Genomic DNA, 26,244 nt, shown 5'->3' on the forward strand with positions numbered 1-26,244 from the left:
TGTCAAAGCCACCAAAGCCGGCTAAATAGTGAATAATCGACAACTAAAACTTGAATTCTACTACTTCTTACTGGCTATTACTTCAAATTAGAAGCTTCTTCTGTGTTCTACTATGGTGCTTTTAGTGTTTCGTCATACCGCAGCACGCGACATAGCTTTGCAGACGATAAATGTAACCGTCTCAGAGAGAAAAGCGGCCAATGTGACGATCTGGCTTTAAGTCGATACTATAACAAATGACGAAAACCCACGGATTTCTCAGGTTTTTACTACATATGAACACTTTTCACATTCTCCCGTGCAACGCGGCTGCAAGTCCTCCTTTCATGGAAAATCTTAAGGTCCCATGTCATGTCCAAGCCACCAAAGAAGGTTAAAAAGTGAATAATCGACAACTAAAACTTGAATTGTACTACTTCTTACTGGCTATTACTTCAACTTAGAAGCTTCTTCTGTGTTCTACTATGGTGCTTTTAGTGTCTCCGCATACCGCAGCACGCAACATAGCTTTGCAGACGATAAATGTAACCGTCTCTGAGAGAAAAGCGGCCAATGTGACGATCTGGCTTTAAGTCGATTCGATAACAAATGACGAAAACGGACGGATTTCTCAGGTTTTTACTACATATGAACACTTTTCACATTCTCGCGTGCAACGCGGCTGCTAGTCCTCCTTTCATGCAAAATCTTAAGGTTCCACCTAATGTCAAAGCCACCAAAGCCGGCTAAAATGTGAATAATCGACAACTAAAACTTGAATTGTACTACTTCTTACTGGCTATTACTTCAAATTAGAAGCTTCTTCTGTGTTCTCCTATGGTGCTTTTAGTGTTTCGGCATACCGCAGCACGCGACATAGCTTTGCAGACGATAAATGTAACTGTTTCAGAGAGAAGAACGGCTAATGTGACGATCTGGCTTTAAGTCGATTCGATAACAAATGACGAAAACGGACTGATTTCTCAGGTTTTTACTACATATGAACACTTTTCACATTCTCCCATGCAACGCTGCTGCTAGTCCTCCTTTTATGCAAGATCTTAAGGTCCTAGGTCATGTCCAAGCCACCAAAGACGGCTAAAAAGTGAATAATCGATAACTAAAACTTGAATTATACTACTTCTTACTGGCTATTACTTTAACTTAGAAGCTTCTTCTGTGTTCTACTATGGTCCTTTTAGTGTCTCCGCATACCGCAGCACGCGACATAGCTTTGCAGACGATAAATGTAACCGTCTCAGAGAGAAAAGCGCCCAATGTGACGATCTGGCTTTAAGTCGATTCGATAACAAATGACGAAAACGGACTGATTTCTCAGGTTTTTACTACATATGAACACTTTTCACATTCTCCCATGCAACGCGGCTGCTAGTCCTCCTTTCATGCAAAATCTTAAGGTTCCACCTAATGTCAAAGCCACCAAAGCCGGCTAAAAAGGGAATAATCGAAAACAAAAACTTGAATTGTACTACTTCTTACTGGCTATTACTTCAAATTAGAAGCTTCTTCTGTGTTCTCCTATGGTGCTTTTAGTGTTTCGGCATACCGCAGCACGCGACATAGCTTTGCAGACGATAAATGTAACCGTCTCAGAGAGAAAAGCGCCCAATGTGACGATCTGGCTTCAAGTCGATTCGATAACAAATGACGAAAACGGAAGGATTTCTCAGGTTTTTACTACATATGAACACTTTTCACATTCTCCCATGCAACGCGGCTGCAAGTCCTCCTTTCATGCAAAATCTTATGGTCCTAGGTCATGTCATAGCCACCAAAGCCGGCTAAAAAGTGAATAATCGACAACTAAAACTTGAATTGTACTACTTCTTACTGGCTATTACTTCAACTCAGAACCTTCTTCTGTGTTCTACTATGGTGCTTTTAGTGTTTACGCATACTGCAGCACGCGACATAGCTTTGCAGACGATAAATGTAACCGTCTCAGAGAGAAAAGCGGCCAATGCGACGATCTGGCTTTAAGTCGATTCGATAACAAATGACGAAAACGGACGGATTTCTCAGGTTTTTACTACATATGAACACTTTTCACATTCTCCCGTGCAACGCGGCTGCTACTCCTCCTTTCATGCAAAATATTAAGGTTCCACCTAATGTCAAAGCCAGTAAAGCCGGCTAAAAAGTGAATAATCGACAACTAAAACTTGAATTGTACTACTTCTTACTGGCTATTACTTCAAATTAGAAGCTTCTTCTGTGTTCTACTAAGGTGCTTTTAGTGTTTCGGCATACCGCAGCACGCGACATAGCTTTGCAGACGATAAATGTAACCGTTTCAGAGAGAAGAACGGCCAATGTGACGATCTGGCTTTAAGTCGATTCGATAACAAATGACGAAAACGGACGGATTTCTCAGGTTTTTACTACATATGAACACTTTTCACATTCTCTCGTGCAACGCGGCTGCAAGTCCTCCTTTCATGGAAAATCTTAAGGTCCTAGGTCATGTCCAAGCCACCAAAGCCGGCTAAAAAGTGAATAATCGACAACTAAAACTTGAATTGTACTACTTCTTACTGGCTATAACTTCAACTTAGAAGCTTCATCTGTGTTCTACTATGGTGCTTTAAGTATTTCCGCATACCGCAGCACGCGACATAGCTTTGCAGACGATAAATGTAACCGTCTCAGAGAGAAAAGCGGCCAATGCGACGATCTGGCTTTAAGTCGATTCGATTACAAATGACGAAAACGGACTGATTTCTCAGGTTTTTACTACAAATGAACACTTTTCACATTCTCCCATGCAACGCGCCTGCTAGTCCTCCTTTCATGCAAAATCTTAAGGTCCTAGGTCATGTCCAAGCCACCAAAGCAGGCTAAAAAGTGAATAATCGACAACTAAAACTTGAATTGTACTACTTCTTACTGGCTATTACTTCAACTTAGAAGCTTCTTCTGTGTTCTACTATGGTGCTTTTAGTGTTTCCGCATACCGCAGTACGCGACATAGCTTTGCAGACGATAAATGTAACCGTTTCAGAGAGAAGAGCGGCCAATGTGACGATCTGGCTTTAAGTCGATTCGATAACAAATGACGAAAGCGGACGGATTTCTCAGGTTTTTACTACATATGAACACTTTTCACATTCTCCCATGCAACGCGCCTGCTAGTCCTCCTTTCATGCAAAATCTTAAGGTCCTAGGTCATGTCCAAGCCACCAAAGCAGGCTAAAAAGTGAATAATCCACAACTAAAACTTGAATTCTACTACTTCTTACTGGCTAATACTTCAAATTAGAAGCTTCTTCTGTGTTCTACTATGGTGCTTTTAGTGTTTCGTCATACCGCAGCACGCGACATAGCTTTGCAGACGATAAATGTAACCGTCTCAGAGAGAAAAGCGGCCAATGTGACGATCTGGCTTTAAGTCGATACTATAACAAATGACGAAAACCCACGGATTTCTCAGGTTTTTACTACATATGAACACTTTTCACATTCTCCCGTGCAACGCGGCTGCAAGTCCTCCTTTCATGGAAAATCTTAAGGTCCCATGTCATGTCCAAGCCACCAAAGAAGGCTAAAAAGTGAATAATCGACAACTAAAACTTGAATTGTACTACATCTTACTGGCTATTACTTCAACTTAGAAGCTTCTTCTGTGTTCTACTATGGTGCTTTTAGTGTTTCCGCATACCGCAGCACGCGACATAGCTTTGCAGACGATAAATGTAACCGTCTCTGAGAGAAAAGCGGCCAATGTGACGATCTGGCTTTAAGTCGATTCGATAACAAATGACGAAAACGGACGGATTTCTCAGGTTTTTACTACATATGAACACTTTTCACATTCTCGCGTGCAACGCGGCTGCTAGTCCTCCTTTCATGCAAAATCTTAAGGTTCCACCTAATGTCAAAGCCACCAAAGCCGGCTAAAATGTGAATAATCGACAACTAAAACTTGAATTGTACTACTTCTTACTGGCTATTACTTCAAATTAGAAGCTTCTTCTGTGTTCTCCAATGGTGCTTTTAGTGTTTCGGCATACCGCAGCACGCGACATAGCTTTGCAGACGATAAATGTAACTGTTTCAGAGAGAAGAACGGCTAATGTGACGATCTGGCTTTAAGTCGATTCGATAACAAATGACGAAAACGGACGGATTTCTCAGGTTTTTACTACATATGAACACTTTTCACATTCTCCCATGCAACGCTGCTGCTAGTCCTCCTTTTATGCAAGATCTTAAGGTCCTAGGTCATGTCCAAGCCACCAAAGACGGCTAAAAAGTGAATAATCGATAACTAAAACTTGAATTGTACTACTTCTTACTGGCTATTACTTTAACTTAGAAGCTTCTTCTGTGTTCTACTATGGTCCTTTTAGTGTCTCCGCATACCGCAGCACGCGACATAGCTTTGCAGACGATAAATGTAACCGTCTCAGAGAGAAAAGCGCCCAATGTGACGATCTGGCTTTAAGTCGATTCGATAACAAATGACGAAAACGGACTGATTTCTCAGGTTTTTACTACATATGAACACTTTTCACATTCTCCCATGCAACGCGGCTGCTAGTCCTCCTTTCATGCAAAATCTTAAGGTCCTAGGTCATGTCCAAGCCACCAAAGCCGGCTAAAAAGTGAATAATCGACAACTAAAGCTTGAATTGTACTACTTCTTTCTGGCTATTACTTCAACTTAGAAGCGTTTCTGTTTTCTACTATGGTGCTTCTAGTGTTTCCGCATACCGCAGCACGCGACATAGCTTTGCAGACGATAAATGTAACCGTTTCAGGGAGAAGAGCGGCCAATGTGACGATCTGGCTTTATGTCGATTCGATAACAAATTACGAAAGCGGACAGATTTCTCAGGTTTTTACTACATATGAACACTTTTCACATTCTCGCGTGCAACGCGGCTGCTAGTCCTCCTTTCATGCAAAATCTTAAGGTTCCACCTAATGTCAAAGCCACCAAAGCCGGCTAAAAAGTGAATAATCGAAAACAAAAACTTGAATTGTACTACTTCTTACTGGCTATTACTTCAAATTAGAAGCTTCTTCTGTGTTCTCCTATGGTGCTTTTAGTGTTTCGGCATACCGCAGCACGCGACATAGCTTTGCAGACGATAAATGTAACTGTTTCAGAGAGAAGAACGGCCAATGTGACGATCTGGCTTTAAGTCGATTCGTTAACAAATGAAGAAAACGGAAGGATTTCTCAGGTTTTTACTGCATATGAACACTTTTCTCATTCTCCCATGCAACGCTGCTGCTAGTCCTCCTGTTATGCAAAATCTTAAGGTCCTAGGTCATGTCCAAGCCACCAAAGACGGCTAAAAAGTGAATAATCGATAACTAAAACTTGAATTGTACTACTTCTTACTGGCTATTACTTCAACATAGAAGCGTTTCTGTGTTCTACTATGGTGCTTTTAGTGTTTCCGCATACCGCAGTACGCGACATAGCTTTGCAGACGATAAATGTAACCGTTTCAGAGAGAAGAGCGGCCAATGTGACGATCTGGCTTTAAGTCGATTCGATAACAAATGACGAAAGCGGACGGATTTCTCAGGTTTTTACTACATATGAACACTTTTCACATTCTCGCGTGCAACGCGGCTGCTAGTCCTCCTTTCATGCAAAATCTTAAGGTTCCACCTAATGTCAAAGCCACCAAAGCCGGCTAAATAGTGAATAATCGACAACTAAAACTTGAATTCTACTACTTCTTACTGGCTATTACTTCAAATTAGAAGCTTCTTCTGTGTTCTACTATGGTGCTTTTAGTGTTTCGTCATACCGCAGCACGCGACATAGCTTTGCAGACGATAAATGTAACCGTCTCAGAGAGAAAAGCGGCCAATGTGACGATCTGGCTTTAAGTCGATACTATAACAAATGACGAAAACCCACGGATTTCTCAGGTTTTTACTACATATGAACACTTTTCACATTCTTCCGTGCAACGCGGCTGCAAGTCCTCCTTTCATGGAAAATCTTAAGGTCCCATGTCATGTCCAAGCCACCAAAGAAGGTTAAAAAGTGAATAATCGACAACTAAAACTTGAATTGTACTACTTCTTACTGGCTATTACTTCAAATTAGAAGCTTCTTCTGTGTTCTACTATGGTGCTTTTAGTGTTTCCGCATACCGCAGCACGCGACATAGCTTTGCAGACGATAAATGTAACCGTCTCTGAGAGAAAAGCGGCCAATGTGACGATCTGGCTTTAAGTCGATTCGATAACAAATGACGAAAACGGACGGATTTCTCACGTTTTTACTACATATGAACACTTTTCACATTCTCGCGTGCAACGCGGCTGCTAGTCCTCCTTTCATGCAAAATCTTAAGGTTCCACCTAATGTCAAAGCCACCAAAGCCGGCTAAAATGTGAATAATCGACAACTAAAACTTGAATTGTACTACTTCTTACTGGCTATTACTTCAAATTAGAAGCTTCTTCTGTGTTCTCCTATGGTGCTTTTAGTGTTTCGGCATACCGCAGCACGCGACATAGCTTTGCAGACGATAAATGTAACTGTTTCAGAGAGAAGAGCGGCTAATGTGACGATCTGGCTTTAAGTCGATTCGATAACAAATGACGAAAACGGACGGATTTCTCAGGTTTTTACTACATATGAACACTTTTCACATTCTCCCATGCAACGCTGCTGCTAGTCCTCCTTTTATGCAAGATCTTAAGGTCCTAGGTCATGTCCAAGCCACCAAAGACGGCTAAAAAGTGAATAATCGATAACTAAAACTTGAATTGTACTACTTCTTACTGGCTATTACTTTAACTTAGAAGCTTCTTCTGTGTTCTACTATGGTCCTTTTAGTGTCTCCGCATACCGCAGCACGCGACATAGCTTTGCAGACGATAAATGTAACCGTCTCAGAGAGAAAAGCGCCCAATGTGACGATCTGGCTTTAAGTCGATTCGATAACAAATGACGAAAACGGACTGATTTCTCAGGTTTTTACTACATATGAACACTTTTCACATTCTCCCATGCAACGCGGCTGCTAGTCCTCCTTTCATGCAAAATCTTAAGGTCCTAGGTCATGTCCAAGCCACCAAAGCCGGCTAAAAAGTGAATAATCGACAACTAAAGCTTGAATTGTACTACTTCTTTCTGGCTATTACTTCAACTTAGAAGCGTATCTGTGTTCTACTATGGTGCTTCTAGTGTTTCCGCATACCGCAGCACGCGACATAGCTTTGCAGACGATAAATGTAACCGTTTCAGAGAGAAGAACGGCCAATGTGACGATCTGGCTTTAAGTCGATTCGTTAACAAATGACGAAAACGGAAGGATTTCTCAGGTTTTTACTACATATGAACACTTTTCTCATTCTCCCATGCAACGCTGCTGCTAGTCCTCCTGTTATGCAAAATCTTAAGGTCCTAGGTCATGTCCAAGCCACCAAAGACGGCTAATGAGTGAATAATCGATAACTAAAACTTGAATTGTACTACTTCTTACTGGCTATTTCTTCAACTTAGAAGCTTCTTCTGTGTTCTACTATGGTGCTTTTAGTGTCTCCGCATACCGCAGCACGCGACATAGCTTTGCAGACGATAAATGTAACCGTTTCAAAGAGAAGAGCGGCCAATTTGACGATCAGGCTTTAAGTCGATTCGATAACAAATGACGAAAGCGGACGGGTTTCTCAGGTTTTTACTACATATGAACACTTTTCACATTCTCCCATGCAACGCTGCTGCTAGTCCTCTTTTCATGCAAAATCTTAAGGTCCTAGGTTATGTCCAAGCCACCAAAGACGGCTAAAAAGTGAATAATCGATAACTAAAACTTGAATTGTACTACTTCTTACTGGCTATTACTTCAACTTAGAAGTTTCTTCTGTGTTCCACTATGGTGCTTTTAGTGTCTCCGCATACCGCAGCACGCGACATAGCTTTGCAGACGATAAATGTAACCGCCTCAGAGAGAAAAGCGGCCAATGTGACGATCTGGCTTTAAGTCGATTCGATAACAAATGACGAAAACGGACGGATTTCTCAGGTTTTTACTACATATGAACACTTTTCACATTCTCCCATGCAACGCGGCTGCTAGTCCTCCTTTCATGCTAAATCGTAAGGTCTTAGGTCATGTCCAAGCCACCAAAGCCGGCTAAGAAGTGAATAATCGACAGCTAAAACTTGAATTGTACTACTTCTTACTGGCTATTACTTCAACTTAGAAGCTTCTTCTGTGTTCTACTATGGTGCTTTTAGTGTTTCCGCATACCGCAGCACGCGACATTGCTTTGCAGACAACAAATGTAACCGTCTCAGAGAGAAAAGCGGCCAATGTGAAGATCTGGCTTTAAGTGGATTCGATAAAAAATGACGAAAACGGACGGATTTCTCAGGTTTTTACTGCATATGAACACTTTTCACATTCTCCCGTGCAACTCGGCTGCTAGTCCTCCTTTCATGCAAAATCTTAAGGTCCTAGGTCATGTCCAAGCAACCAAAACTGGCTAAAAAGTAAATAATCGACAACTAAAACTTGAATTGTACTACTTCTTACTGGCTATTACTTCAACTTAGAAGCTTCTTCTGTGTTGTTCTATGGTGCTTTTAGTGTTTCCGCATACCGCAGCACGCGACATAGCTTTGCAGACGATAAATGTGACCATCTCAGAGAGAAAAGCGGCAATGTGACGATCTGGTTTTAAGTCGATTCGATAAAAAATGACGAAAACGGACGGATTTCTCAGGTTTTTACTGCATATGAACACTTTTCACATTCTCCCGTGCAACTCGGCTGCTAGTCCTCCTTTCATGCAAAATCTTAAGGTCCTAGGTCATGTCATAGCCACCAAAGCCGGCTAATAAGTGAACAATCGACAACTAAAACTTGAATTGTACTACTTCTTACTGGCCATTACTTCAACTTAGGAGCTCCTTCTGTGTTCTACTATCGTGCTTTTAGTGTTTCCGCATACCGCAGCACGCGACATAGCTTTGCAGACAACAAATGTAACCGTCTCAGAGAGAGAAGCGGCCAATGTGAAGATCTGGCTTTAAGTCGATTCGTTAAAAAATGACGAAAACGGACGGATTTCTCAGGTTTTTACTGCATATGAACACTTTTCACATTCTCCCGTGCAACTCGGCTGCTAGTCCTCCTTTCATGCAAAATCTTAAGGTCCTAGGTGATGTCCAAGCCACCAAAACCGGCTAAAAAGTAAATAATCGACAACTAAAACTTGAATTGTACAACTTCTTACTGGCTATTACTTCAACTCAGAAGCTTCTTCTGTGTTGTTCTATGGTGCTTTTAGTGTTTCCGCATACCGCAGCAGGCAAAATAGCTTTGCAGCCGATAAGTGTAACCGTTTCAGAGAGAAGAGCGATCTGGCTTTTAGTCGATTCGATATCAAATGACGAAAACGGACGGATTTCTCAGGTTTTTACTACGTATGAACACTCTTCACATTCTCCCGTGCAACGCGGCTGCTACTCCTCCTTTCATGCAAAATCTTAAGGTCCTAGGTGATGTCCAAGCCACCAAAGCCGGCTACAAAGTGAATAACCGACAACTAAAACTTGAATTGTACTACTTCTTACTGGCTATTGCTTCAACTTAGAAGCTTCTTCTGTGCTCTACTATGGTGCTATTAGTGTCTCCGCATACCGCAGCACGCGACATAGCTTTGCAGACGATAAATGTAACCGTCTCAGAGAGAAGAACGGCCAATGTGACGATCTGGCTTTAAGTCGATTCGATAGCAAATGACGAAAACGGACGGATTTCTCAGGTTTTTACTACATATGAACACTTTTCACATTCTCCCTTGCAACGCGGGTGCAAGTCCTCCTTCCATGCAAAATCATAAGGTCCTAGGTCATGTCCAAGCCACCAAAGCCGGCTAAAAAGTGAATAATCGACAACTAAAACTTGAATTGTACTACGTCTTACTGGCTATTACTTCAACGTAGGAGCTTCTTCTGTGTTCTTCTATGGTGCTTTTAGTGTCTCCGCATACCGCAGCACGCGACATAGCTTTGCAGACGTTAAATGTAACCGTTTCAGAGAGAAGAACGGCCAATGTGACGATCTGGCTTTAAGTCGATTCGATAACAAATGACGAAAACGGACGGTTTTCTCAGGTTTTTACTACATATTAACACTTTTCACATTCTCCCGTGCAACGCGGCTGCAAGTCCTCCTTTCATGGAAAATCTTAAGGTCCTAGGTCATGTCCAAGCCACCAAAGAAGGCTAAAAAGTGAATAATCGACAACTAAAACTTGAATTGTACTACTTCTTACTGGCTATTACTTCAACTTAGAAGATTCTTCTGTGTTCTACTATGGTGCTTTTAGTGTTTCCGCATACCGCACCACGCGACATAGCTTTGCAGACGATAAATGTAACCGTCTCAGAGAGAAAAGCGGCCAATGTGACGATCTGGCTTTAAGTCGATTCGATAACAAATGACGAAAACGGACGGATTTCTCAGGTTTTTACTACGTATGAACACTCTTCACATTCTCCCGTGCAACGCGGCTGCTACTCCTCCTTTCATGCTAAATCGTAAGGTCCCAGGTCATGTCCAAGCCACCAAAGCCGGCTAAAAAGTGAATAATCGATAACTAAAACTTGAATTGTACAACTTCTTACTGGCTATCACTTCAACTTAGAAGCTGCTTCTGTGTTCTACTATGGTGCTTTTAGTGTCTCCGCATACTGCAGTTCGCGACATAGCTTTGCAGACGATTAATGTAACCGTCTCACAGAGAAGAGCGGCCAATGTGACGATCTGGCTTTAAGGCGATTCGATAACAAATGACGAAAATGGACGGATTTCTCAGGTTTTTACTACATATGAACACATTTCACATTCTCCCATGCAACGCGGCTGCTAGTCCTCCTTTCATGCAAAATCTTAAGGTCCTAGGTCATGTCCAAGCAACCAAAGCCGGCTATGAGGTGAATAATCGATAACTAAAACTTGAATTGTACTACTTCTTACTGGCTATTGCATCAACTTAGAAACTTCTTCTGTGTTCTACTATGGTGCTTTTAGTGTTTCCGCATAACGAAGCACACGACATAGCTTTGCAGACGATAAATGTACCATTTCAGAGAGAAGAGCGGCCAATGTGACGATCTGGCTCTAAGTCGATTCGATAACAAATGATGAAAACGGCCGGATTTCTCAGGTTTGTACTACATATGAACACTTTTCACATTCTCCCATGCAACGCGGCTGCTAGTCCTCCTTTCATGCAAGATCTTATGATCCTAGGTCATGTCATAGCTACCAAAGCCGGCTAAAAAGTGAACAATCGACAACTAAATCTTGAATTGTACTACTTCTTACTGGCTATTACTTCAACATAGAAGCTTCTTCTGTGTTCTACTATGGTGCTTTTAGTGTTTCCGCATACCGCAGCACGCGACATAGCTTTGTAGACGATAAATGTACCATTTCAGAGAGAAGAGCGGCCAATGTGACGATCTGGCTCTAAGTCGATTCGATAACAAATGATGAAAACGGCCGGATTTCTCAGGTTTGTACTACATATGAACACTTTTCACATTCTCCCATGCAACGCGGCTGCTAGTCCTCCTTTCATGCAAGATCTTATGATCCTAGGTCATGTCATAGCCACCAAAGCCGGCTAAAAAGCGAACAATCGACAACTAAAACTTGAATTGTACTACTTCTTACTGGCGTTTACTTCAACTTAGAAGCTTCTTCTGTGTTCTACTATCGTGCTTTTAGTGTCTCCGCATACCGCAGCACGCGACATAGCTTTGCAGACGATAAATGTGACCATCTCAGAGAGAAAAGCGGCCAATGTGACGATCTGGTTTTAAGTCGATTCGATAAAAAATGACGAAAACGGACGGATTTCTCAGGTTTTTACTGCATATGAACACTTTTCAGATTCTCCCGTGCAACTCGGCTGCTAGTCCTCCTTTCATGCAAAATCTTAAGGTCCTAGGTCATGTCCAAGCCACCAAAGCCGGCTAAAAAGTAAATAATCGACAACTAAAACTTGAATTGTACTACTTCTTACTGGCTATTACTTCAACTTAGAAGCTTCTTCTGTGTTGTTCTATGGTGCTTTTAGTGTTTCCGCATACCGCAGCACGCAAAATAGCTTTGCAGCCGATAAGTGTAACCGTTTCAGAGAGAAGAGCGATCTGGCTTTAAGTCGATTCGATATCAAATGACGAAAACGGACGGATTTCTCAGGTTTTTACTACATATGAACACTTTTCACATTCTCCCATGCAACGCGGCTGATAGTCCTCCTTCCATGCAAAATCTTAAGGTCCTAGGTCATGTCCAAGCCACCAAAGCAGGCTAAAAAGAGAATAATCGACAACTAAAACTTGAATTGTACTACTTCTTACTGGCTATTACATAGAAGCTTCTTCTGTGTTCTACTATGGTGCTTTTAGTGTTTCCGCATACCGCAGCACGCGACATAGCTTTGCAGACAACAAATGTAACCGTCTCAGAGAGAAAAGCGGCCAATGTGACGATCTGGCTTTAAGTCGATTCGATAACAAATGACGAAAACGGACGGATTTCACAGGTTTTTACTACATATGAACACTTTTCACATTCTCCCATGCAACGCGGCTGCTAGACCTCCTTTCATGCAAAATCTTAAGGTCCTAGGGCATGTCCAAGCCAACAAAGGCTGCTAAAAAGTGAATAATTGACAACTAAAACTTCAATTGTACTACATCTTACTGGATATTACTTCAACATAGAAGCTTCTTCAGTGTTCTACTATGGTGCTTTTAGTGTTTCCGCATACCGCAGCACGCGACATAGCTTTGCAGACGATAAATGTGACCGTGTCAGAGAGAAAAGCGTTCAATGTGACGATCTGGCTATAAGTCGATTCGATAACAAATGACGAAAACGGACAGATTTCTCAGGTTTTTACTACATATGAACACTTTTCACATTCTCCCGTGCAACGTGGCTGCTAGTCCTCCTTTCATGCAAAATCTTAACGTTCCACCTCATGTCCAAGCCTCCAAAGCCGGATAAAAAGTGAATAATCGATAACTAAAACTTGAATTGTACAACTTCTTACTGGCTATCACTTCAACTTAGAAGCGTCTTCTGTGTTCTACTATGGTGCTTTTAGTGTCTCCGCATACCGCAGCACGCGACATAGCTTTGCAGACAACAAATGTAACCGTCTCAGAGAGAAAAGGGGGCCAATGTGAGGATCTGGCTTTAAGTCGATTCGATAACAAATGACGAAAACGGGCGGATTTCTCAGGTTTTTACTACATATGAACACTCTTCACATTCTCCCGTGCAACGCGGCTGCTTGTCCTCCTTTCATGCAAAATCTTAAGGTCCTAGGTCATGTCCAAGCCACCAAAGCCGGCTAAAGAGTGAATAATCGACAGCTAAAACTTGAATTGTACTTCTTCTTACTGGCTATTACTTCAACTTAGAAGCTTCATCTGTGTTCTACTGTGGTGCCTTTAGTGTCTCCGCATACCGCAGCACGCGACATAGCTTTACAGACGATAAATGTAACCGTTTCAGAGAGAAAAGCGGCCAATGTGACGATCTGGCTTTAAGTCGATTCGATAACAAATGACGAAAACGGAAGGATTTATCAGGTTTTTACTACATATGAACACTTTTCACATTCTCCCATGCAACGCGGCTGCTAGTCCTCCTTTCATGCAAGATCTTATGATCCTAGGTCATGTCATAGCCACCAAAGCCGGCTAAAAAGTGAACAATCGACAACTAAAACTTGAATTGTACTACTTCTTACTGGCTTTTACTTCAACTTAGAAGCTCCTTCAGTGTTCTACTATGGTGCTTTTAGTGTTTCCGCATACCGCAGCACTCGACATAGCTTTGTAGACGATAAATGTACCATTTCAGAGAGAAGAGCGGCCAATGTGACGATCTGGCATTAAGTCGATTCGATAACAAATGATGAAAACGGACGGATTTCTCAGGTTTGTACTACATATGAACACTTTTCACATTCTCCCGTGCAACGCGGCTGCTAGTCCTCCTTTCATGCAAAATCTTATGATCCTAGGTCATGTCATAGCCACCAAAGCCGGCTAAAAAGTGAACAATCGACAACTAAAACTTGAATTGTACTACTTCTTACTGGCTTTTACTTCAACTTAGAAGCTTCTTCAGTGTTCTACTATGGTGCTTTTAGTGTTTCCGCATACCGCAGCACTCGACATAGCTTTGTAGACGATAAATGTACCATTTCAGAGAGAAGAGCGGCCAATGTGACGATCTGGCTTTAAGTCGATTCGATAACAAATGATGAAAACGGCCGGATTTCTCAGGTTTGTACTACATATGAACACTTTTCACATTCTCCCGTGCAACGCGGCTGCTACTCCTCCTTTCATGCAAAATATTAAGGTTCCACCTCATGTCCAAGCCACCAAAGCCGGCTAAAAAGTGAATAATCAATAACTAAAACTTGAATTGCACTACTTCTTACTGGCTATTACTTCAACTTAGAAGCATCTTCTGGGTTCTTCAATGGTGCTTTTAGTGTCTCCGAATACCGCAGCACGCGTCATAGCTTTGCAGACGATAAATGTGACCGTCTCAGACAGAAAAGCGGCCAATGTGACGATCTGGCTTTAAGTCGATTCGATAACAAATGACGAAAACGGACGGATTTCTCAGGTTTTTACTACATATGAACACTTTTCACATTCTCCCTTGCAACGCGGCTGCAAGTCCTCCTTTGATGCAAAATCTTAATCTTCCACCTCATGTAAAAGCCACCAAAGCCGGCTAAAAAGTGAATAATCGACAACTAAAACTTGAATAGTACTACTCCTTACTGGCTATTACTTCAACTTAGAAGCTTCTTCTGTGTTCTACTATGGTGCTTTTAGTGTCTCCGCATACCGCAGCACGCGACATAGCTTTGCAGGCGATAAATGTAACCGTCTCAGAGAGAAAAGCGGCCAATGTGACGATCTGGCTTTAAGTCGATGCGATAACAAATGACGAAGACGGACGGATTTCTCAGGTTTTCACTACATATGAACACTTTTCACATTCTCCCATGCAACGTGGCTGCTAGTCCTCCTTTCATGCAAAATCTTAAGGTAATAGGTCATGACCAACCCACCAAAGCCGGCTAAAAAGTGAATAATCGACAACCAAAACTTCAATTGTACTACTTCGTACTGGCTGTTACTTCAACATAAAAGCTTCTTCTGTGTTCTCCTATGGTGCTTTTAGTGTCTCCGCAGACCGCAGCACGCGACATAACTTTGCAGACAATTAATGTAACCTTCTCAGAGTGAAAGGCGGCCAATGTGACGATCTGGCTTTAAGTCGATTCGATAACAAATGACGAAAACGGACGGATCTCTCAGGTTTTTACTACATATGAACACATTTCACATTCTCCCGTGCAACGCGGCTGAAACTACTCCTTTCATGCAAATTCTTAATGTCCTAGGTCATGTCCAAACCACCAAATCCGGTTAAAATGTGAATAATAGACAACTAAAACTTGAATTGTACTGCTTCTTACTGGCTATTACTTCAAATTAGAAGCTTCTTCTGTGTTCTACTATAGCGCTTTTAGTATCTCCGCATACCGCAGCACGCGACATAGCTTTGCAGACAGTATATGTAACCTACTCAGAGAGAAAAGCGGCCTATGTGACGATCTGGCTTTAAGTCGATTCGATAACAAAAGACGAAAACGGACGGATTTCTCAGGTTTTTACTACATATGATCACTTTTCACATTTTCCCGTGCAACGCGGCTGCTATTCCTCCTTTCATGCAAAATCTTAAGGTCCTAGGTCATGTCCAAGCCACCAAAGCCGGCTAAAAAGTGAATAATCGACAACTAAAACTTGAATTGTACTAATTCTTACTGGCTATTACTTCAACTTAGAAGCTTCTTCTGTGTTCTACTATGGTGCTTTTAGTGTCTCCGCACACCGCAGCACGCGACGTAGTTTTGCAGACGATAAATGTAACCGTCTCAGAGAGAAAAGCGGCCAATGTGACGATCTGGCTTTAAGTCGATTCGATAACAAATGACGAAAACGGACGCATTTCTCAGGTTTCTACTACATATGAACACTTCTCACATTCTCCCATGCAACGCGGCTGCTAGTCCTCCTTTCATGCAAAATCTTAAGGTCCTAGGTCATGTCCAAGCCACCAAAGCCGGCTAAAATGTGAATAATCGACAACTAAAACTTGAATTTTACTATTTCTTACTGGCTGTTACTTCAACTTAGAAGCTTCTTCTGTGTTCTACTATGGTGCTTTTAGTGTTTCGGCATACCGCAGCACGCGAAATAGCTTTGTAGAGGATAAATGTAACCGTTTCAGAGTGAAGAGCGGCCAATGTGACGATCTTGCTTTAAGTCGATTCGATAACAAATGCTGAAAACGGACGGATTTCTCAGGTTTTTACTACATATGAACACTTTTCACATTCTCCCGTGCAACGCGGCTGCTAGTCCTCCTTTCATGCAAAATCTGAAGGTCCTAGGTCATGTCCAAGCCACCAAAGCCGGCTAAAGAGTGAATAATCGACAACTAAAACTTGAATAGTACTACTTATTACTGGCTATTACTTCAACTTAGAAGCTTCTTCTGTGTTCTACTATGGTGCTTTTAGTGTCTCCGCATACCGCAGCACGCGACATAGCTTTGCAGACAACAAATGTAACCGTCTCAGAGAGAAAAGGGGGCCAATGTGAGGATCTCACTTTAAGTCGATTCGATTACAAATGTGAAAACGGGCGGATTTCTCAGGTTTTTACTACATATGAACACTCTTCACATTCTCCCGTGCAACGCGGCTGCTAGTCCTCCTTTCATGCAAAATCTTAAGGTCCTAGGTCATGTCCAAGCCACCAAAGCCGGCTAAAGAGTGAATAATCGACACCTAAAACTTGAATTGTACTACTTCTTACTGGCTATTACTTCAACTTAGAAGCTTCTTCTGTGTTCTACTATGGTGCCTTTAGTGTCTCCGCATACCGCAGCACGCGACATAGCTTTGCAGACGATAAATGTGACCGTCTCAGAGAGAAAAGCGGCCAATGTGACGACCTGGCTTTAAGTCGATTCGATAACAAATGACGAAAACGGATAGATTTCTTATGTTTTTACTACATATGAACACTTTTCTCATTCTCCCGTGCAACGCGGCTGCTAGTCCTCCTTTGATGCAAAATCTTAAGGTTCCCTCTCATGTCCGAGCCACCAAAGCCGGCTAAAAAGTGAATAATCGACAACTAAAACTTGAATAGTACTACTTCTTACTGGCTATTACTTCAACTTAGAAGCTTCTTCTGTGTTCTACTATGGTGCTTTTAGTGTCTCCGCATACCGCAGCACGCGACATAGCTTTGCAGGCGATAAATGTAACCGTTTCAGAGAGAAGAGCGGCCAATGTGACGATCTGGCTTTAAGTCGATTCGATAACAAATGACGAAAACGGACGGATTTCTCAGGTTTTTACTACATATGAACACTTTTCACATTCTCCCGTGCAACGCAGCTGCTAGTCCTCCTTTCATGCAAAATCTTAAGGTCCTAGGTCATGTCCAAGCCACCAAAGCCGGCTAAAGAGTGAATAATCGACAACTAAAACTTGAATTGTACTACTTCTTACTCGCTTTTACTTCAACTTAGAAGCTTCTTCTGTGTTCTACTATCGTGCTTTTAGTGTCTCCGCATACCGCAGCACGCGACATAGCTTTGCAGACGATAAATGTAACCGTCTCAGAGAGAAGAGCGACCATGTGACGATCTGGCTTTAAGTAGATTCAATAACAAAGACGAAACCGGACGGATTTCTCAGGTTTTTACTACATATGAACACTTTTCACATTCTCCCAAGCAACGCGGCTGCTAGTCTTCCTTTCATGCAAAATCTTAATGTCATAGGTCATGTCCAAGCCACCAAAGCCGGCTAAAAAGTTACTAATCAATAACTAAAACTTGAATTGTACTACTTCTTACTGGCTATTACTTCAACTTAGAAGCTTCTCCTGTGTTCTACTATGGTGCTTTTAGTGTCTCCGTATACCGCAGCACGTGACATAGCGTTAAAGACGATAAATGTAACCGTCTCAGAGAGAATAGCGGCCAATGTGACGATCTGGCTTTAAGTCGATTCGATAACAAATGACGAAAACGGACGCATTTCTCAGGTTTTTACTACATATGAACACTTTTCACATTCTCCCGTGCAACGCGGCTTCCAGTCCTCCTTTCATGCACAATCTTAACGTCCTAGGTGATGTCCAAGCCACCAAAGCCGTCTAAAAAGTGAATAATCGACAACTAAAAACTTGAATTGTACTACTTCTTACTGGCTATTACTTCAACTTAGAAGCATCTTCTGTGTTCTTCTATGGTGCTTTTAGTGTCTCCGCATACCGCAGCATGCGACATAGCTTTGCAGACAATAAATGTAACCTTCTCAGAGTGAAAGGCGGCCAATGTGACGATCTGGCTTTGAGTCGATTCGATAACAAATGACGAAAACGGACGGATTTCTCAGGTTTTTACTACATATGAACACCTTTCATATTCTCCCATGCAACGTGGCTGCTAGTCCTCATTTCAGGCAAAATCATAAGGTCCTAGGTCATGTCCAAGCCACCAAAGCCAGCTAAAAAGTAAATAATCGGCAACCAAAACTTCAATTGTACTACTTCTTACTGGCTGTTACGTCAACATAGATGCTTCTTCTGTGTTCTACTATGGTGCTTTTAGTGTTTCCGCATACCGCAGCACGCGACATAGCTTTGTAGACGATAAATGTAACCGTTTCAGAGAGAAGAGCGGCCAATGTGACGATCTGGCTTTAAGTCTATTCGATAACTAATGACGAAAACGGACGGATTTCTCAGGTTTTTACTACATATGAACACATTTCACATTCTCCCGTGCAACGCGGCTGAAACTACTCCTTTCATGCAAATTTTTAATGTCCTAGGTCATGTCCAAACCACCAAATCCGGCTAAAATGTGAATAATAGACAACTAAAACTTGAATTGTACTGCTTCTTACTGGCTATTACTTCAACTTAGAAGCTTCTTCTGTGTTCTACTATGGCGCTTTTAGTATCTCCGCATACCGCAGCACGCGACATAGCTTTGCAGACAGTATATGTAACCTTCTCAGAGAGAAAAGCGGCCAATGTGACGATCTGGCTTTAAGTCGATTCGATAACAAATGACGAAAACGGACGGATTTCTCAGGTTTTTAGTACATATGAACACTTTTCACATTTTCCCGTGCAACGCCGCTGCTATTCCTCCTTTCATGCAAAATCTTAAGGTCCTAGGTCATGTCCAAGCCACCAAAGCCGGCTAAAAAGTGAATAATCGACAACTAAAACTTGAATTGTACTAATTCTTACTGGCTATTACTTCAACTTAGAAGCTTCTTCTGTGTTCTACTATGGTGCCTTTAGTGTCTCCGCATACCGCAGCACGCGACATAGCTTTGCAGACGATAAATGTGACCGTCTCAGAGAGAAAAGCGGCCAATGTGACGATCTGGCTTTAAGTCGATTCGATAACAAATGACGAAAACGGATAGATTTCTTATGTTTTTACTACATATGAACACTTTTCTCATTCTCCCGTGCAACGCGGCTGCTAGTCCTCCTTTGATGCAAAATCTTAAGGTTCCACCTCATGTCCGAGCCACCAAAGCCGGCTAAAAAGAGAATAATAGACGCCTAAAACTTGAATTGTACTACTTCTTACTGGCTATTACTTCAACTTAGAAGCTTCTTCTGTGTTTTACTATGGTGCTTTTAGTGTCTCCGCATACCGCAGCACGCGACATAGCTTTGCAGACGACAAATGTAACCGTTTCAGAAAGAAGAGTGGCCAAAGTGACGATCTGGCTTTAAGTCGATTCGATAACAAATGACGAAAACGGACGTATTTCTCAGGTTTTTACTACATATGAACCCTTTTCTCATTCTCCCGTGCAACGCGGCTGCTAGTCCTCCTTTCATGCAAAATCTTAAGGTTCCACCTCATGTCCAAGGCACCAAAGCCGGCTAAAAATCGATACTCGATAACCAAAACTTAAATTGTACTGCTTCTTACTGGCTATTGCTTCAACTTAGAAGATTTTTCTGTGTTCTACTATGGTGCTTTTAGTGTCTCCGCATACCGCATCACGCGACATAGCTTTGCAGACGATAAATGTAACCGTCTCAGAGAGAAAAGCGGCCAATGTGACGATCTGGCTTTAAGTCGATTCGATAACAAATGACGAAAACGGACGGATTTCTCAGGTTTTTACTACATATGAACACTTTTCACATTCTCCCATGCAACGTGGCTGCTAGTCCTCAATTGATGCAAAATCTTAAGGTCCTAGGTCATGTCCAAGCCACCAAAGCCGGCTAAAAAGTGAATAATCGACAACCAAAACTTCAATTGTACTACTTCTTACTGGCTGTTACTTCAACATAAAAGCTTCTTCTGTGTTCTACTATGGTGCTTTTAGTGTTTCCGCATACCGCAGCACGCGACATAGCTTTGCAGGCGATAAATGTAACCGTTTCAGAGAGAAGAGCGGCCAATGTGACGATCTGGTTTTAAGTCGATTCGATAACAAATGACGAAAACGGACGGATTTCTCAGGTTTTTACTACATATGAACACTTTTCACATTCTCCCGTGCAACGCAGCTGCTAGTCCTCCTTTCATGCAAAATCTTAAGGTCCTAGGTCATGTCCAAGCCACCAAAGCCGGCTAAAGAGTGAATAATCGACAACTAAAACTTGAATTGTACTACTTCTTACTCGCTTTTACTTCAACTTAGAAGCTTCTTCTGTGTTCTACTATCGTGCTTTTAGTGTCTCCGCATACCGCAGCACGCGACATAGGTTTGCAGACGATAAATGTAACCGTCTCAGAGAGAAGAGTGACCATGTGACGATCTGGCTTTAAGTAGATTCAATAACAAAGACGAAACCGGACGGATTTCTCAGGTTTTTACTACATATGAACACTTTTCACATTCTCCCAAGCAACGCGGCTGCTAGTCTTCCTTTCATGCAAAATCTTAATGTCCTAGGTCATGTCCAAGCCACCAAAGCCGGCTAAAAAGTTACTAATCAATAACTAAAACTTGAATTGTACTACTTCTTACTGGCTTTTACTTCAACTTAGAAGCTTCTCCTGTGTTCTACTATGGTGCTTTTAGTGTCTCCGTATACCGCAGCACGTGACATAGCGTTAAAGACGATAAATGTAACCGTCTCAGAGAGAATAGCGGCCAATGTGACGATCTGGCTTTAAGTCGATTCGATAACTAATGACGAAAACGGACGGATTTCTCAGGTTTTTACTACATATGAACACATTTCACATTCTCCCGTGCAACGCGGCTGAAACTACTCCTTTCATGCAAATTTTTAATGTCCTAGGTCATGTCCAAACCACCAAATCCGGCTAAAATGTGAATAATAGACAACTAAAACTTGAATTGTACTGCTTCTTACTGGCTATTACTTCAACTTAGAAGCTTCTTCTGTGTTCTACTATGGCGCTTTTAGTATCTCCGCATACCGCAGCACGCGACATAGCTTTGCAGACAGTATATGTAACCTTCTCAGAGAGAAAAGCGGCCAATGTGACGATCTGGCTTTATGTCGATTCGATAACAAATGACGAAAACGGACGGATTTCTCAGGTTTTTACTACATATGAACACTTTTCACATTTTCCCGTGCAACGCGGCTGCTATTCCTCCTTTCATGCAAAATCTTAAGGTCCTAGGTCATGTCCAAGCCACCAAAGCCGGCTAAAAAGTGAATAATCGACAACTAAAACTTGAATTGTACTAATTCTTACTGGCTATTACTTCAACTTAGAAGCTTCTTCTGTGTTCTACTATGGTGCTTTTAGTGTCTCCGCACACCGCAGCACGCGACGTAGCTTTGCAGACGATAAATGTAAACGTCTCAGAGAGAAAAGCGGCCAATGTGACGATCTGGCTTTAAGTCGATTCGATAACAAATGACGAAAACGGACGGATTTCTCAAGTTTTTACTACATATGTACCTTTTTCACATTCTCCCATGCAACGCGGCTGCTAGTCCTCCTTTCATGCAAAATCTTAAGGTCCTAGGTCATGTCCAAGCCACCAAAGCCGGCTAAAATGTGAATAATCGACAACTAAAACTTGAATTGTACTATTTCTTACTGGCTATTACTTCAACTTAGAAGCTTCTTCTGTGTTCTACTATGGTGCTTTTAGTGTTTCGGCATACCGCAGCACGCGAAATAGCTTTGTAGAGGATAAATGTAACCGTTTCAGAGAGAAGAGCGGCCAATGTGACGATCTATCTTTAAGTCGATTCGATAACAAATGACGAAAACAGACGGATTTCTCAGGTTTTTACTACATATGAACACTTTTCACATTCTCCCGTGCAACGCGGCTTCTAGTCCTCCTTTCATGCAAAATCTTAAGGTCCTAGGTCATGTCCAAGCCACCAAAGCCAGCTAAAGAGTGAATAATCGACAACTAAAACTTGAATAGTACTACTTATTACTGGCTATTACTTCAACTTAGAAGCTTCTTCTGTGTTCTACTATGGTGCTTTTAGTGTCTCCGCATACCGCAGCACGCGACATAGCTTTGCAGACAACAAATGTAACCGTCTCAGAGAGAAAAGGGGGCCAATGTGAGGATCTCACTTTAAGTCGATTCGATTACAAATGACGAAAACGGGCGGATATCTCAGGTTTTTACTACATATGAACACTCTTCACATTCTCCCATGCAACGCGGCTGCTAGTCCTCCTTTCATGCAAAATCTTAAGGTCCTAGGTCATGTCCAAGCCACCAAAGCCGCCTAAAGAGTGAATAATCGACAACTAAAACTTGAATTGTACTACTTCTTACTGGCTATTACTTCAACTTAGAAGCTTCATCTGTGTTCTACTGTGGTGCCTTTAGTGTCTCCGCATACCGCAGCACGCGACATAGCTTTGCAGACGATAAATGTAACCGTTTCAGAGAGAAAAGCGGCCAATGTGACGATCTGGCTTTAAGTCGATTCGATAACAAATGACGAAAACGGACGGATTTCTCAGGTTTTTACTACATATGAACACTTTTCACATTCTCCCATGCAACGCGGCTGCTAGTCCTCCTTTCATGCAAAATCTTAAGGTCCTAGGGCATGTTCAAGCCAACAAAGGCGGCTAAAAAGTGAATAATTGACAACTCAAAACTTCAATTGTACTACTTCTTACTGGCTATTACTTCAACTTAGAAGCTTCTTCTGTGTTCTCCTATGGTGCTTTTAGTGTTTCCGCATACCGCAGCACGCGACATAGCTTTGCAGACGATAAATGTACCATTTCAGAGAGAAGAGCGGCCAATGTGACGATCTGGCTTTAAGTCGATTCGATAACAAATGATGAAAACGGACGGATTTCTCAGGTTTGTACTACATATGAACACTTTTCACATTCTCCCTTTGCAACGCGGCTGCTAGTCCTCCTTTCATGCAAAATCTTATGATCCTAGGTCATGTCATAGCCACCAAAGCCGTCTAAAAAGTGAACAATCGACAACTAAAACTTGAATTGTACTACTTCTTACTGGCTTTTACTTCAACTTAGAAGCTTCTTCTGTGTTCTACTATCGTGCTTTTAGTGTCTCCGCATACCGCAGCACGCGACATAGCTTTGCAGACGATAAATGTGACCGTCTCAGAGAGAAAAGCGGCCAATGTGACGATCTGGCTTTAAGTCGATTCGATAACAAATGACGAAAACGGACAGATTTCTCAGGTTTTTACTACATATGAACACTTTTCACATTCTCCCGTGCAACGCGGCTGCTAGTCCTCCTTTCATGCAAAATCTTAAGGTTCCACCTCATGTCCAAGCCACCAAAGCCGGCTAAAAAGTGAATAATCAATAACTAAAACTTGAATTGTACTACTTCTTACTGACTATTACTTCAACTTCGAAGCTTCTTCTGTGTTCTACTATGGTGCTTTTAGTGTCTCCGCATACCGCAGCACGCGACATAGCGTTAAAGACGATAAATGTAACCGTCTCAGAGAGAAAAGCGGCCAATGTGACGATCTTTCTTTAAGTCGATTCGATAACAAATGATGAAAATGGACGCATTTCTCAGGTTTTTACCACAAATGAACACTTTTCACATTCTCCCGTGCAACGCGGCTGCCAGTCCTCCTTTCATGCATAATCTTAACGTCCTAGGTGATGTCCAAGCCACCAAAGCCGGCTAAAAAGTGAATAATCGACATCTAAAACATGAATTGTACTACTTCTTACTGGCTATTACTTCAACTTAGAACCTTCTTCTGTGTTCTTCTATGGTGCTTTTAGTGTCTCCGCATACCGCAGCACGTGACATAGCTTTGCAGACGATAAATGTGACCGTCTCAGAGAGAAAAGCGGCCAATGTGACGATCTGGCTTTAAGTCGATTCGATAACAAATGACGAAAACGGACAGATTTCTTATGTTTTTACTACATATGAACACTTTTCACATTCTCCCGTGCAACGCGGCTGCTAGTCCTCATTTGATGCAAAATCTTAAGGTTCCACCTCATGTCCAAGCCACCAAAGCCGGCTAAAAAGTGAATAATCGACAACTAAAACTTGAATAGTACTACTTCTTACTGGCTATTACTTCAACTTAGAACCTTCTTCTGTGTTCTACTATGGTGCTTTTAGTGTCTCCGCATACCGCAGCACGCGACATAGCTTTGCAGGCGATAAATGTACCCGTCTCAGAGAGAAAAGCGGCCAATGTGACGATCTGGCTTTAAGTCGATTCGATAACAAATGACGAAAACGGACGGATTTCTCAGGTTTTTACTACATTTGAACACTTTTCACATTCTCACATGCAACGTGGCTGCTAGTCCTCCCTTCATGCAAAATCTTAAGGTCCTAGGTCATGTCCAAGCCACCAAAGCCGGCTAAAAAGTGAATAATCGACATCCAAAACTTCATTTGTACTACTTCTTACTGGCTGTTACTTCAACATAAAAGCTTCTTCTGTGTTCTACTATGGTGCTTTTAGTGTTTCCGCATACCGCAGCACGCGACATAGCTTTGTAGACGATAAATGTAACCGTTTCAGAGAGTAGAGCGGCCAATGTGACGATCTGACTTTAAGTCGATTCGATAACAAATGACGAAAACGGACGGATTTCTCAGGTTTTTACTACATATGATCCCTTTTCACATTCTGCCGTGCAAAGCGGTTGCTAGTCCTCCTTTCATGCAAAATCTTAAGGTCCTAGGTCATGTCCAAGCCACCAAAGCCAGATAAAAAGTGAATAATCGACAACTAAAACTTGAATTGTACTACTTCTTACTGGCTATTACTTCAACTTAGAAGCTTCTTCTGTGTTCTACTATGGTGCTTTTAGTGTCTCCGCACACCGCAGCACGCGACATAGCTTTGCAGACGGTAAATGTAACCTTCTCAGACAGAAAAGCGTCCAATGTGTCGATCTGGCTTTATGTCGATTCGACAACAAATGACGAAAACGGACGGATTTCTCAGGTTATTACTACATATGAACCCTTTTCACATTCTCCCATGCAACGCGGCTGTTAGACCTCCTTTCAAGCAAAATCTTAAGGTCCTAGGTCATGTCCAAGCCACCAAAGCCGGCTAAAAAGTGAATAATCGACAACTAAAACTTGAATTGTACTACTTCTTACTGGCTATTACTTCAACTTAGAAGCATCTTCTGTGATCTTCTATGGTGCTTTTAGTGTCTCCGCATACAGCAGCACGCGACATAGCTTTGCAGACAATAAATGTAACCTTCTCAGAGTGAAAGGCGGCCAATGTGACGATCTGGCTTTAAGTCGATTCGATAACAAATGACGAAAACGGACGGATTTCTCAGGTTTTTACTACATATGAACACTTTTCATATTCTCCCATGCAACGTGGCTGCTAGTCCTCCTTTCATGCAAAATCGTAAGGTCCTAGGTCATGTCAATGCCAGCAAAGCCGCCTAAAAAGTGAATAATCGGCAACCAAAACTTCAATTGTACTACTTCTTACTGGCTATTACGTCAACATAGAAGCTTCTTCTGTGTTCTACTATGGTGCTTTTAGTGTTTCCGCATACCGCAGCACGCGACATAGCTTTGTAGACGATAAATGTAACCGTTTCAGAGAGAAGAGCGGCCAATGTGACGATCTGGCTTTAAGTCGATTCGATAACA

The sequence above is a fragment of the Schistocerca gregaria genome, unplaced genomic scaffold (assembly GCF_023897955.1).
Source record: "Schistocerca gregaria isolate iqSchGreg1 unplaced genomic scaffold, iqSchGreg1.2 ptg000469l, whole genome shotgun sequence".
Lineage (NCBI taxonomy): Eukaryota > Metazoa > Arthropoda > Insecta > Orthoptera > Acrididae > Schistocerca > Schistocerca gregaria.